We start from the raw sequence: 12,775 nt of genomic DNA, 5'->3' as shown, positions 1-12,775 counted from the left end.
TTAAGGAATAAAATCTATCTATTTGATGTCTACAGGAAATTCATCTCTACTCCACAGATAGGTACCACCTTAAGATGAAAGGATAGGAAAAATTATTCCAAACAAATGGCACTTAAAAAGAAGCAGAAGTTACTATCCTAATATTTTACAAAATAGACCAGATTAAAATTAATCAGAAGAGATAAAGAAGATCTATCCATTTCTATACATTGTGATCAAAGGAAAAATTGACCAGGAAGACATCACAAACATGAACATATATGCACCAAATTCTGGTGCACATAATTTCAATAAAACAGTACTATAAGACTTCAAACACAGATGAATTCCAAATCAGTAAGAGTAGATTATTTCAATACTCCAATTTTCTCTAATAAACAGGTTATCTGGACAAAAAATAAACAGAGAAACTTACGATTTAAATGATATCATATTCAAATGGACTTAACAGATATCTATATAATATTCCACCCAAGCAACAAAGAATACACATTCTACTCAGCAATCCATGGAAATTTCTCCATGGGTTAAATTAACCACAAAACAAACCTCAACAAGCACACAAAAAAAGAATTATTCCATGCATCCTGTCAGACCACGATGTAATAAAGCACTAAAGCTTAAAATCAGCAGCAAAAGAAGTTCTAGTAACTATATGAACTCAGGGAGATTACATATCACACTCCTGAATGCTGAATGAGTCAAAGAAGAAATCAAAAGAAAGAAATGAAAGTATACCTGGAACTAAATGAAAAGATAACACAACAAAACAAAACCTGTGAGGGACATTGAAAACAGTCCTAAGAGGGAAATTTATAGCTCTAAGCACCTACATTTAAAAATCATAAAAAGCACAAACAAATGACTTAATAGTATGACTCAATAACCTTTAAAGGCAAACACAAACCAAACCCGAACCCAGCAGACAAGAAGAAATAACAAAAATCATAGCAGAAATCAATGAAATAAAAGCAAAGAAACCAATATGAAGAATTAATGTATCTAAGAGCTGGTTTTTTGAAAAAATAAACAAGATAGACAGAATCTTAGAGCAGCTAACCAAACAAAAGAAAGAGCAAATTCAAATCAACAAAATCAGAAGTGAAAGGGTAGATAGACATCAAACAGACATCAAGAAGATCCAGAACATTATAAGGGAATACTTTAAAAAACTATACTCTACCAAATTTTTAAAAGTCTAAAAAAGTGAACAAATTTCTAAATTCACTGCAGTCACAAAGTTAAATAAAAAAGAGTTCGACAGCTTAAACAGACACCTAATAAATAAAGAAATTGAAAGAACAATACAAATTCTCTCAGAGAACTTAAACCAGACTTGGAATCTTATAACACAGTAGTCAAAATAATAGAACACAACCCCAAATCAACAAAACAAAACAAAACAAAACAAAAACCCAAAACAAACAAACAAACAAAAAAACCCTCAGGCCCCAATGGAGTCACAGAAGAATTTTATCAGACCTTTAAAGATCTTCTACAATAAACACTACTCAAAATATTCAAAAAGCTATAAATAGAGAAGTTCCAAACACCTTTTATGGAGCCAGTATCACTCTAATATCAAAACCAGATAAAGATACAACAAAAACGGAAAACTGTAGACTAATATCCCTAATGAACATAGATGCAAAAATTCTCAACAAAATATTTGCAAGTTGCACACAGACACACATCTAAAAGATCACCACTATGTTCAAGTCAACTTTATTTTAGAGAGGCCAAGATGGTTCAATATACCTATGTCAAATGATAACAAATGCTGGCAAGACTGCAGGGAAAGAGAAATGCTCATTAACTGTTGGTGGGATTGCAAAGTGCTGCAAGCATTGTGGAAATCAGTGTGGAAATGCTTTAAAAACTAAAAATAAATTTACCACATCATCCAGTGATACCACTCCTTGGCATATACTCAAAGACTCTACTGCAGGGATAATTGTACAGCCATATTTATTGCTGCTCTTTTCACAGTAGCTAAGAAAAAAATAAAAACAACCTTGTGGTATTTGAATGAAAATGTCCCCCATAGGCTCCAAGTGTTTGGATATTTTGCCCCCAGATGATGGCGCTGTTTTGGGAGGTTTTAGAATGTGTGGCCATCCTGGAGGAAGCATGTCACTGGGGGTGGACTTAGAGATTTCTTAAGCCTTGCCAGATCTCCGGTCACCCTCTTGCTTCCTGTGCCTTCATGATGATGTGAGAGCTTCACTTCTGCTGCTCCTGCTCCAGGCACCTCCAGCCACCATGCTTCCCTGCAATGATGGACTGTAATTCCCCTGGAACCGTAAGCTCAAATACATTCTACCTTCTATAAATTGCTTGGGTCAGTGTTTCTATCACAGCAACAGAAAAGTGAATGATACAAACCTAAATACACTTCTACTAATAAATGGAGATGAAAAACATGGCACATTTATACAATGGAGTTCTACTCATCAGTAAAGAGAGATGAAACCATGAATTTGCAGGTAAACTGATGAAACTAGAAAAAGGTATGATCAAAGAGGAAATGAAGAAAATTTGGGAGGGAAGAAGGAGGTTAAACAAGGAGAGAGAGGAAAAGATAAATAATGTTTAGATGGTGTGAAAAACCTGAAAGAAATGTATTAGTTAAAAAGTCTACTGAAAAACACACATATAATATATGTACATGCATTCCTCTGTATAGCTGAAGGCTATATAACAAGAAACACAGTGCAAACAGTAGAAACCTCCCTTTGAATAGCTGGTCAGGGTAGTCCAAGAGACTCCCAAAATAATAGTCTATTGACATAGCTCTTGATTACTTCCCAGAACTTGAAAGTAAGACTCTATTGCTGAAGACAGGCCACCTTCATATACAGGACTTAGAGCAATGGAGCTGGAACTGGCCTTCAAGTCTCCTCCTGAAAGACTAGTTTTGGAGGATACTATGCAAGGTTCTAAGGCAGAAAAATCGATGATCCAACCCAAGCTGACACAGCAAACTATATTGGTACAGTCGTGACACTTTCACCTTGGGGCTAATCAACAGCTATCTAAATGGACTTAAAGCCTGCTCAGTGGGAGGGAACTTGTGTATGGTACTGTTAAACACAGCCAAATACATGTGCTTGGAGAGGACATAGATCCTAGAGAAAACCCCATCTGTCACATCCCTAGGCAAATGTAATTTTTCACTGCATGCTAAATATGGATCCTTTTATTAACAGACAAGTTTACCTGTCACCACTCATCAAAGAAGCTTCTTTTTGTAACAGATGGAGACTGTTACAGAGTTCCACAACTGGTCACACAGAGAACAAGTGTCTGGGAGATGCTCAGCCCTAAGTGACACATCTTCAATGCGTGCTCTGTACCTAAGACTCAAGGAACATAGAACAAGGTACATAGAGAATATTAACTGGATATTGACTCAATAGGCCCTATGTACATGATAGAATGCATGAAATACAGTGGGTAGGTATGGGGTTGCGCAGATAGAAGAAGAGGTCTAAATATGATCAAGATGGATTTTTAAAAGAAAGAAAGGGAAAAAGGGAGAAAATAAACTATCATTTTAATTTTCCAGTTTTTAAAAAATTCAAGTCAAGAAAACTTCATCTTTTACATTTAAACTGCACCATAAAATATGAGAAGAAATTTGGATAAGAAGTAATTTAGAAATATTATAAAAGTATGACTTGGGGACCATTTCAAAGATAATACTATTAAGCTGTAATTAAGTGATACCATTATTGGATCTGTTAAAGGCCATTTTGTTTGCTCACAAACATAGCAGCACCATATGTTCAGCAGGCCTAGGAATGTTTTCCTGTAACTTTAAGGCTGCGTGGTACAGAAGTGCTCATATGCATTTTGGGTTTGCATGAGGGAATGGAATGATATTCTTTTCTTAAAAAAAAAAATGTTCCTATGACTCTGTACTTTACATCAAGGAAACTGATCGTCAACACTAATATCTGAGAATGCATCCATTATTTCTATGTTTTCAGCTCCTTCTCTGCTTTATTTGTAACAGAATGTAGCCACAGTTTTCCAAATTAGGAAGTTAAAATGAAATGGTCATAGACAGTCAACATCACACAGAAAAAGAAGGTGCTAACTTAAGTGATGCTTTGAAAACATTCTATTGCAAAGCACAAAGCTAAAGACAAAACTATAGGTTGTGTATGACACCTTGTCCTGTCTGAGCAATAAAATGTCTCCTCCTCAGAAAATCTAGAAGAAATAATGCATAGAGCACTTTTCAATTAAAGATTCTGTATTTCTAATTTTAGTAACAAAATTATACTGTGCTAAGTAATATATGATCTGGTATTGCCTTGATCTATAAAGTAGGAATTATAAACTTCCTGAATGTATTAAGTAAATTTTAATGCCAACATTATCCAGTTGTAATTTATATACAATAAAATTCATCCTTTAAAAAATATACAGTTCTAGGTCTGGTGAAATGGCTCATCAGGTAAAAGAGCTTGCTGCACAAGCCTGATGGCCTCAGTTGATTCCGGGAACACACATGTAAAAGCCTTATGTGGTAGCGTGCATCTGTAATCCCAGGAGTCCTACCACAAAATGGAAACTGAGACAGAATTGCTTGGAAGCTTAAGGGCAAGCTAGCCTGGAGTACACACTGTAGCAGAAACAACACGAGATCCCACCTCAGTAAGGTGGAAGGAGAGAGCCTACTCCAGAACTTTCTCCTCTGACCTCCACACACATGCTGTGGCACACAATTTTAAGCACTAACACACATACACAAACACTGATAATAAAAGGAAAAGTAAAAATTAAAAGTATATAGTTCAATGAGATTTGACAAATGTTTAGTATATCCATAAATAAACACTCATATTGTTGTAAATCTCTCAGATCTTTTACAGTCAATACCCTGCCCATCTATCCAAGCTTCTGACAACTAATTTGTTCTCTGTCTACAGGTTTCCCACCATTTAAAAAATTTCTAGAAGACCATAAAAATAAGATCATTGTATGTGACCTTCTTTTACTTAGACTCATGCTTTTGGACCTACAAACATTATGTAGACATTGTTCCATGGCCTTATTTAGAAGTATTACATTGTATGGAAGTTTCAAAACCATCTATGCGTCCATTGCAGGGAATAGGTGCTTCCAATTGAGGTAATTATGAAGCTGTTATAAAGATCTGCTTACAAACTTTTATCAGGTCTTGTATCTTCACTGACTTGTAAATAGCTAAGAGTGGAATTGTTTTGATTATACACGAATGAAATTAGTATGTCTTCTCCTTTGTGAGAAAGGGCTTTGAAATTTGCATATGCAGTTTTTATGTGTTACTATTTTTATTCCAATTTGTTAAACATCCAGGAGTGGAAATAGCTACGTGCTTAGATATTTTAATTTATAAGAAATTGTCAAAATGATTCCAAATTGCAGCTGCTCTGTGTTCTTGGGAGCATTTTATCTTTCTTATCTTCCTGTCTGTTGTTTTAATAGAATATAACATTTAATGTGATTCGTTCCCCAATTTAGGTTTGTTTTGAAATGTATTTTTATACTTACCCAGTTAAAATATTTTCTAATTCCTGTTGACATCTATTTTGGGATGATGGTTTATTTAGCAATTTACTGCTTAATATCCAAATATTGTAGCCAAAACCTATATTTTGTATGATTTCAAAATTTCATTAACTTTTTTCGAGAATTTTGCATAATACGTTTTGATCATATTTAGACCACCGCCCCTGTGTGTGTCCCCTTTATTACCTCTGACTGATTTCATGTATTCTATCATATATTTTTTTAATGCCTAGCAAATTAAATTTGTGCCCACAAATGCCCTTGTGATTTCAATTTTTTAAAACATTGGTATTTGGTTGATGGGTCAGAGTATGTTCCATATTGGTATTTTTCAAGGCTTCTAAAAGTACACATGATATGCTCTTGCTGGGTAGTGTCCAGTAAATGCTCATTGGATGTGGATGGTGACAGTGGTATATGTCTTCTCTGTCTTGACTTACATTGTTGCTCAGAAAATAGCCATGTCTTATGATTAAAATTGTGGATTTGTTCATTTTCTTTCAGTTTTTAAACTTTTACTTTACCTGTGTTTAAGTTGTGTGATTGTATACATATTTAGATTTGATAGATATCTGCTTGAAAGATAGGGTTTTTATCAGTGTATAATATGTCCACTTGTCACTAGTAGTATATTTTGCTCTGACAGTTATTTTCTTACCCATTAAAATAGGAATTCCATCCTTCTTTAGTGTTTTGATTGGATATCTTTATTTCATTTATGTTTTCTACCTCTCTGTATAATTATATTTAAAACAGATTTATTGCAAAATATTTTATTTATTATTTTTATTTTATGTGTACGAGTATATTGCCTGCGTGTATGTGAGTGCACCCGTGTCGTGCAATGCCAGGGAAGTCAGAAGAGGGCTTCAGATTCCCCTGGAACTGGAGTTAAGGACGGTTCATAGCAGCCATGTGGGTGCTGGGAATCAATCCCGGGTCCTCTGCAAGAGCAGCTAGTGCTCTTAACCACTGAGCCATGTCTCCTGCAGTATATATTTAGGCTTTGGCTTTTAGCAAACCCCTTTTAATTTGTCTTTGTTTATTTGTTTGTTTTGACACAGGGTCACCTGTGGCCAAGGATGACAAGACCTTAAATTTTTGAGCTTCCTTCATCCCCTTCCAAGTGATGGGATTACAAATATGTCCCATCACCATGACTGGTTGAGAACTTATCTTTTACTTAAATATAAATGCATTGATTACTATGTTTGGGTTTAAAACTCTTGTCTTTCTGATCAGTTTCTGTTTATCTCATTTCTTCTTTTTTTTTCTTTTTGACCTACTCTAGAAAAATAAATTTGTATTAACTTAATATGCTCTCTATTATTTTATTTTCTGTTGATATTCATTCACTTATCTGAGTTATGCCTTTATTTTCCTTCTTTTCATCTTCTATTTCTCTTCTTCCTTTGGTGATTGCACTAGGATTTACCCCATATATCTTCAACTGTAGTTGACATTCTGAAAATATCATTTCAGTTCATGTATAAGAACCTGAGGGTGGTGGCTTTCTATTCCTTTTCTCCCTTTGTTTATACTGTTTTGCCATATGTTTTAAACTACACAATATCAACACCTCAGTTCATTGTTAGTTTCGCTTATTTGAAAAGTTGGTTTGTGCATGGGTTTACTAACAACAATGAAAAGAATCTGCACATTGACCAACGTGAACACTCTTGATTCCCTTGCGGAGCTCTACATTTCAAAGGGCCATATTCCTTCTTTCCATATAATTTCATTTACTATTTACTATAGTTTTGTTCTGTTAGAAATGAAATCAGGTTATTTCCATGTATAAATGAGTCTTCCTGGTCTTTATTTTCACAAGTTTTTGATGAAATTAAAACTCAGCACAAGTGATGGACAAGATGATTAAAGAAGCCAGCCATCCAAGCAGCTAACTCAGTAGAAAAATAGAAAGGGTGAGCCAGAATAGGATTTGCCAGTTCAAATTCCCTTTATGCTTCTTAGGACATCCACTTAAAACTTTCTCAAGAATAAAGAATAGATAGATAAATGATAGATAGATAGATACATAGATGATAGATAGATGATGGAGAGATGATCGAACGATAGTTGATAAATGAAAGAGACAGGTAGGTACTTTTTGCAAATAAATGTTTTCATTTGGAAAGAATGTTAATAGTGAAATTAATAGAATAATAATCAGAAAATTAGCTTATTTTACTAGTTTCATTAGTTTGCTTTTCAAGATATCAAAATGTTAATTATTGGGGAAAATAAAAAAGTCTACATACAAAGCTACAGGATTTAAATATCCCTGAAGTGGATGAAGCCATAATAGAGCGTATTTTCAAATGAGAGAGGATTCATTTCCCCCAGGACTAGAAGTTATGGGAGTTAGGGGCATGATTCATTAAATTCTTCCTACTGCCCATACAAAAGGACTCAAATGTGTTGAAATGGAAATCAGAACTCAAATTCTTGTATAATAAATATTACACAATAGCAACACTTCCATAAGAAAAGGAATTTGTGAAATTAAAATGCATGAAAAATTATCAAACAAATATATGAATGGTCAGAGTAACAAGAATATTTTAAAGACGATGGGCTAGAATAAGGAATCAACAAAACTTGGTTGGAGTCCAGACTTTTCTGAAGATCAGTTGGATTATTGAAAGAACATAGCTGTGAAGGCTTTAGATCTGGAGAATGGTCAAGCAGATTAGTGACCTCGGGTTAGTACAGAAGCCTAAGTGAAGGGCTTCAGGTGTATTTCAGGTGATGGACCAATCAGGAAAGAGAAGCTTTCATGGGTAGGAAATAGGAAATGCCAGCAACACAGAAGCACTAGAAACTTCCAGGAGAGTAAGATAAGAAGTCCAAGTGCTTGAGGGAAAGCCAGAAAGCTGAGCTTGAATTTGCAACTAAAGCCAAGAATTGAGAATCCACTTCTTCCGATATTTGCTGATTCGGGTTGAATGTGGTGATAACTACGTGATGAAGAAATTGCTAAAATGAACTCAAATGGAGACCATTAAAATAGATGTGAACAGGGACTTCTAAAGAAAGATATTAACTTTGATTTGTAAAATTTTAGATTGTGTTTTGTTTTGTTTGTTTGACTTTTTATCTAACATATATATACAAATACAAATCTAAAAGAGCCAGTTTTTTCCAGACACAGATCTCCACCCATCTCCTCAATTATAGTTTTGGTACAAATTTTGTTGTATCAGTGTTTGCACAATTATAAGTATGTAAATGTTTGCTTAAACTATGTTGGATAATGACACTATTTTCCTTTCTTAATCAAATTTTTTACCCACTGGAGTTGAAAATGATCTTATTTTGGGGTACTGAAATTTTTGTATGCTTAACATTACTTTAAATATCTTCATTAATTTAAAAAATCTCCTTAAATACACAACATTTCCTGGATTAAATGAAGACATCTGTTCTGAAGACATCTTCCATTTCACCATGAGCCCACAGATGTCCTTTATACTTCCTTGACTTTTCTAAGCATCATATATCAATGTGTTGGTACTTGCCTTTGTCTTAATGAAGCTCTTCTTAGAAAAGGTTTTGTGAAGAATGAGTATGTAATAACGTACTTTAGAGGCACTGAATGTCTCTACCATGTCCTTGATTTATGGTTTATCTGGGTATCAAGTCCTAAGTTTGAAATACTATCCCCTAAAAACTTTATGTAAAATGCTCCATGTCCTCCACTCCAGAGATTTTTTTCATGGGCCCAATTATTATGCCCTCCCTATAGCTCATAAAATCTCATCTTTGCTTCTACTATTCTAAAATTTAGTGTTGATGTACCTTGATGTGGGTCCATTTTTAAATTCAGTTTCCAGAACACGCAGGAAAGTTCTTACCTTTTCTGGTGATCCATGACCTTCAATCATGAGACAAGTTTGTGAATTATTTAATAAATGTTTTTTTTTTCCTTTGGTTCTTACTGTTATGCCTTTCCATCTACTTTGTTATTTAAATACAACACTCTGATTTCTCTCATTTAGTTATATTTTTCTCTTAATTTGCTATCTCTACTTTCTTATCTATATTTCTCTGCTTTAAGGAAGATTTTTTTATCTTTTAAAAATTTCTGTAGACTTACACAATTTTGCTAAATTCTTTAGTACTATTCTGTTCTCTTTCCACAAAAATGTCTTCTTTTTCAAAGAACAGAGTTTTCTTTTATTTTTCTATGTAAAGTTTCTGATACCAAAAACTAATGACTTTGCTTGTTTTCATCTCTGAGGTATTACCAACATTATAATTACATGAAAAAATCAAAGCCTGGATCTTAAATTTACTGTTTAACAGTGGACCCGAACTCAGAGGACACTCTTTCCCACAGAGATCTCCTGGAATCGTCTGTCTCCTGGAACTGTGTTAATGTAACTGTCATGTTGGAACTCTTTCCCATTCAAAATAGTTTCTCCACCTTCAATTGGGGAAGTACAAACTTGGCTCCATCCTAATCTGAACAGACCATCTGTTCTTTTCATCCCTAGTTCTGGAATATCTCATTCATCCAAGGTCAATTGCCCTTCCCAACTCCACAGTGTTCAATGGAGACGGGATGCTGCCTTTCAGGGCTTTGATATGTTAATTCTCAAGCATACCCACATTCATTCATTCATTATCTTTTTGGGTGTCATACCAAATTAAGGTTGTCTAGAAAATGAGATCAGGTGTCAGGGTCACAAGATACAAGAACACATAGTTTTGCTAGAGTTAATTAAAAGTCATTAGTCTAAACTATGCCCATTAATAAAAGTCATTTCCACATCTATCCTCTAATATGGGCCTGTATGTGGATAACTAGTGATCCTGGAGTGTTTCTAATATTTCAAAGTAGGATGTTCAGCACTGATTTGGATTATTGAACTTCAAGACGAGACACAACTGTGATTATCATGACCAGTTATGTCATTTCTTAGAAAACTTACTTTTATTTTTAATGTTTGCTTGTTTGTTTTCATTTTGATGAGTAGATTTATCTGTACAGGTTTTTCAGTAACCCTCCTAAAGCTTAAAGTTCTGGTTTCTGTCATTCTGGGAGACAAGTCAGAAGAAAGTCAGGAGATTACACCTGTATGGTGTGTTTATTTAATCTCCTTATGTTCAAAAGAGTACCATTTCCTCGGAATTCTTTGAATGTAGAAACTTTCTCTCCTGCTCACCTTCTGTATTTTGCTGATGTAAAATAAGTGATTTTTTCAGAAACATAAAATAATGGAGAAATTCAGAGGTCCTCATTATTTATTATTGTCTAAATCACTTTTAAAATTATTCATTAGTTGACAAATAACAGGTGTATAATGAACCACAAGTATTTAAAGCTGTGGCCCAGTGAATTTTGATAATCATAATTACTTCATAATTATTTCATCTTCACAGCCCAGATACAGGAAAAAAAACAGCCCTCCTGTCCCTTTCAGTCTGTTCTCTTCTGCCAGTTCTTACACACAGCTACAGATGTTCCTGTAATGCCAATGCATGTGATAATCTGCCAGCTTTTGTCTTGCTTCTTTCAGTGTAATGATTTCAAAAGTCATCCATGTTCTAGTTGCAGTGCTTTTTTTCACTCCTAAGTAGTATTCCACTGCATAGCTGTACCCCCTTCTATTTTATCCATTTTACTGATGATAAACACTGCTGTTTCCAGTTTGCGGACATTGCAAAAAAAGTGTTTATGAGCATTCTTGTACAAGTTACACATGTGTAGACATATATTTCCATTTACATTTCTACAAAACCACCAATTTGTTTTGTTTTGTAGGTCATTCAACATCATTGTGAACACTTGTTGCTGTATTTATTTATAATTTCAGTCATTCTAATATTTGTATAGTTTTAATGTGGTTCAAAATTTGCAACTAGTACTTTTTTTTTCCTTCCATACAGTGAACAGAAAGCTGGCACTATACATTTACAAATTTCAAGATGTGTTCTGTAGGGTTAATTAGGTTGTGCCTTGATGTTTTTTCTCACAGATAATTTAATATTCCCAGATTGCTAAATTAGACATCATCTATCCCTGTACTTTCTGTCTTCCATGGTTGTCTCTATTTTTCTTACTTTGTACTTGTGTTTCTATGCTAAAAGTTTCTTATTTTCACCTCAGTAAGAGTTTTGGAGGTAATGTAAGCAAAGGAATATATTTAATTTATCATTAGTAATCCTCAAATAAGTACTTTAAAGAATTTTTTATTTTATGTGTATGAGTGTTTGGCCTGCATGTATGTAAATGTGTGCATGTCATGCAACGCCTGTGGAGGCCAAAAGATGGCATGGGATCTCCTGGAACTGTAGTTACAGAAGGTTGTTAGCTGCTATGTGGGTGCTGGGAATAGAGTCTGGAAGAGCAGTCAGTGCTCTTAACCACCAAGCCATATCTCCAGCTCCCTCAGTTAAACACTTAATATGTATGTTTAACGTAAAGTCAGTATCAGAGTGCAGACAAGAAAGTTAAGCAATTTGTTAGTTGTTAAGATGTATTATACAAATAATAAGAGAAATTATAGTGTAATTTGTGAAAATATGGATTTAGTATGGCATTTACTTAGTTTATATCTAGATATATTTTATATACCAATTAAAATATTTTATTTAATATTGATGCATGTATATAATGTGTTTTGATCAAACCCACCCTCTATTCACAACCCGCCAATTCCTCTCCTATCCCCTCCACCACTTCTCCCTCCTAACTTCATGTCTTCTCTTTCTTGTTTTTTCAATACTCACTAAGTCTGTTGGTGCTGCCCGCGTGTGCATGGCTCTAGAAGGTGGCCCTTTGTCAAGTTACTTTCATACTGGAATAAGAGCTTGAAGAAAGTCCTAAGGAGAAATGAGGAATTAATATAATCATTTCTTCAGAGATCTAGGAAAGCAGTAATGGAATAAACTTAATTTGAGGGATACAGAAAACAAAGTGAATACCATAGCAAACTGGGAGGACTAATGGTTGGAGCAATTTGATTTTTTTCAGACACTGAGAGCTTTGTTGCAATGACTGCATCTAAGGAAGTTATATCAGACAGGAAATGTGCTTTCTCCTATTTACTGGTATTTCATTTAAATTGTAATGACATACAAATAACCCTCACATGATCTCGTTGATTTTATCTGCTCTATCATTCTTGCAGTGTGGCCCCTGCATAAAGGACATAGAAGATGTATGCACACTACCTCAAAATCCTTGGATGTCACATTGCAACAA

This window comes from Nannospalax galili, unplaced genomic scaffold, assembly GCF_000622305.1.
Source record: "Nannospalax galili isolate Female #2095 unplaced genomic scaffold, S.galili_v1.0 scaffold113, whole genome shotgun sequence".
NCBI classification, from domain to species: domain Eukaryota; kingdom Metazoa; phylum Chordata; class Mammalia; order Rodentia; family Spalacidae; genus Nannospalax; species Nannospalax galili.
This window is presented reverse-complemented; position numbering follows the sequence as displayed.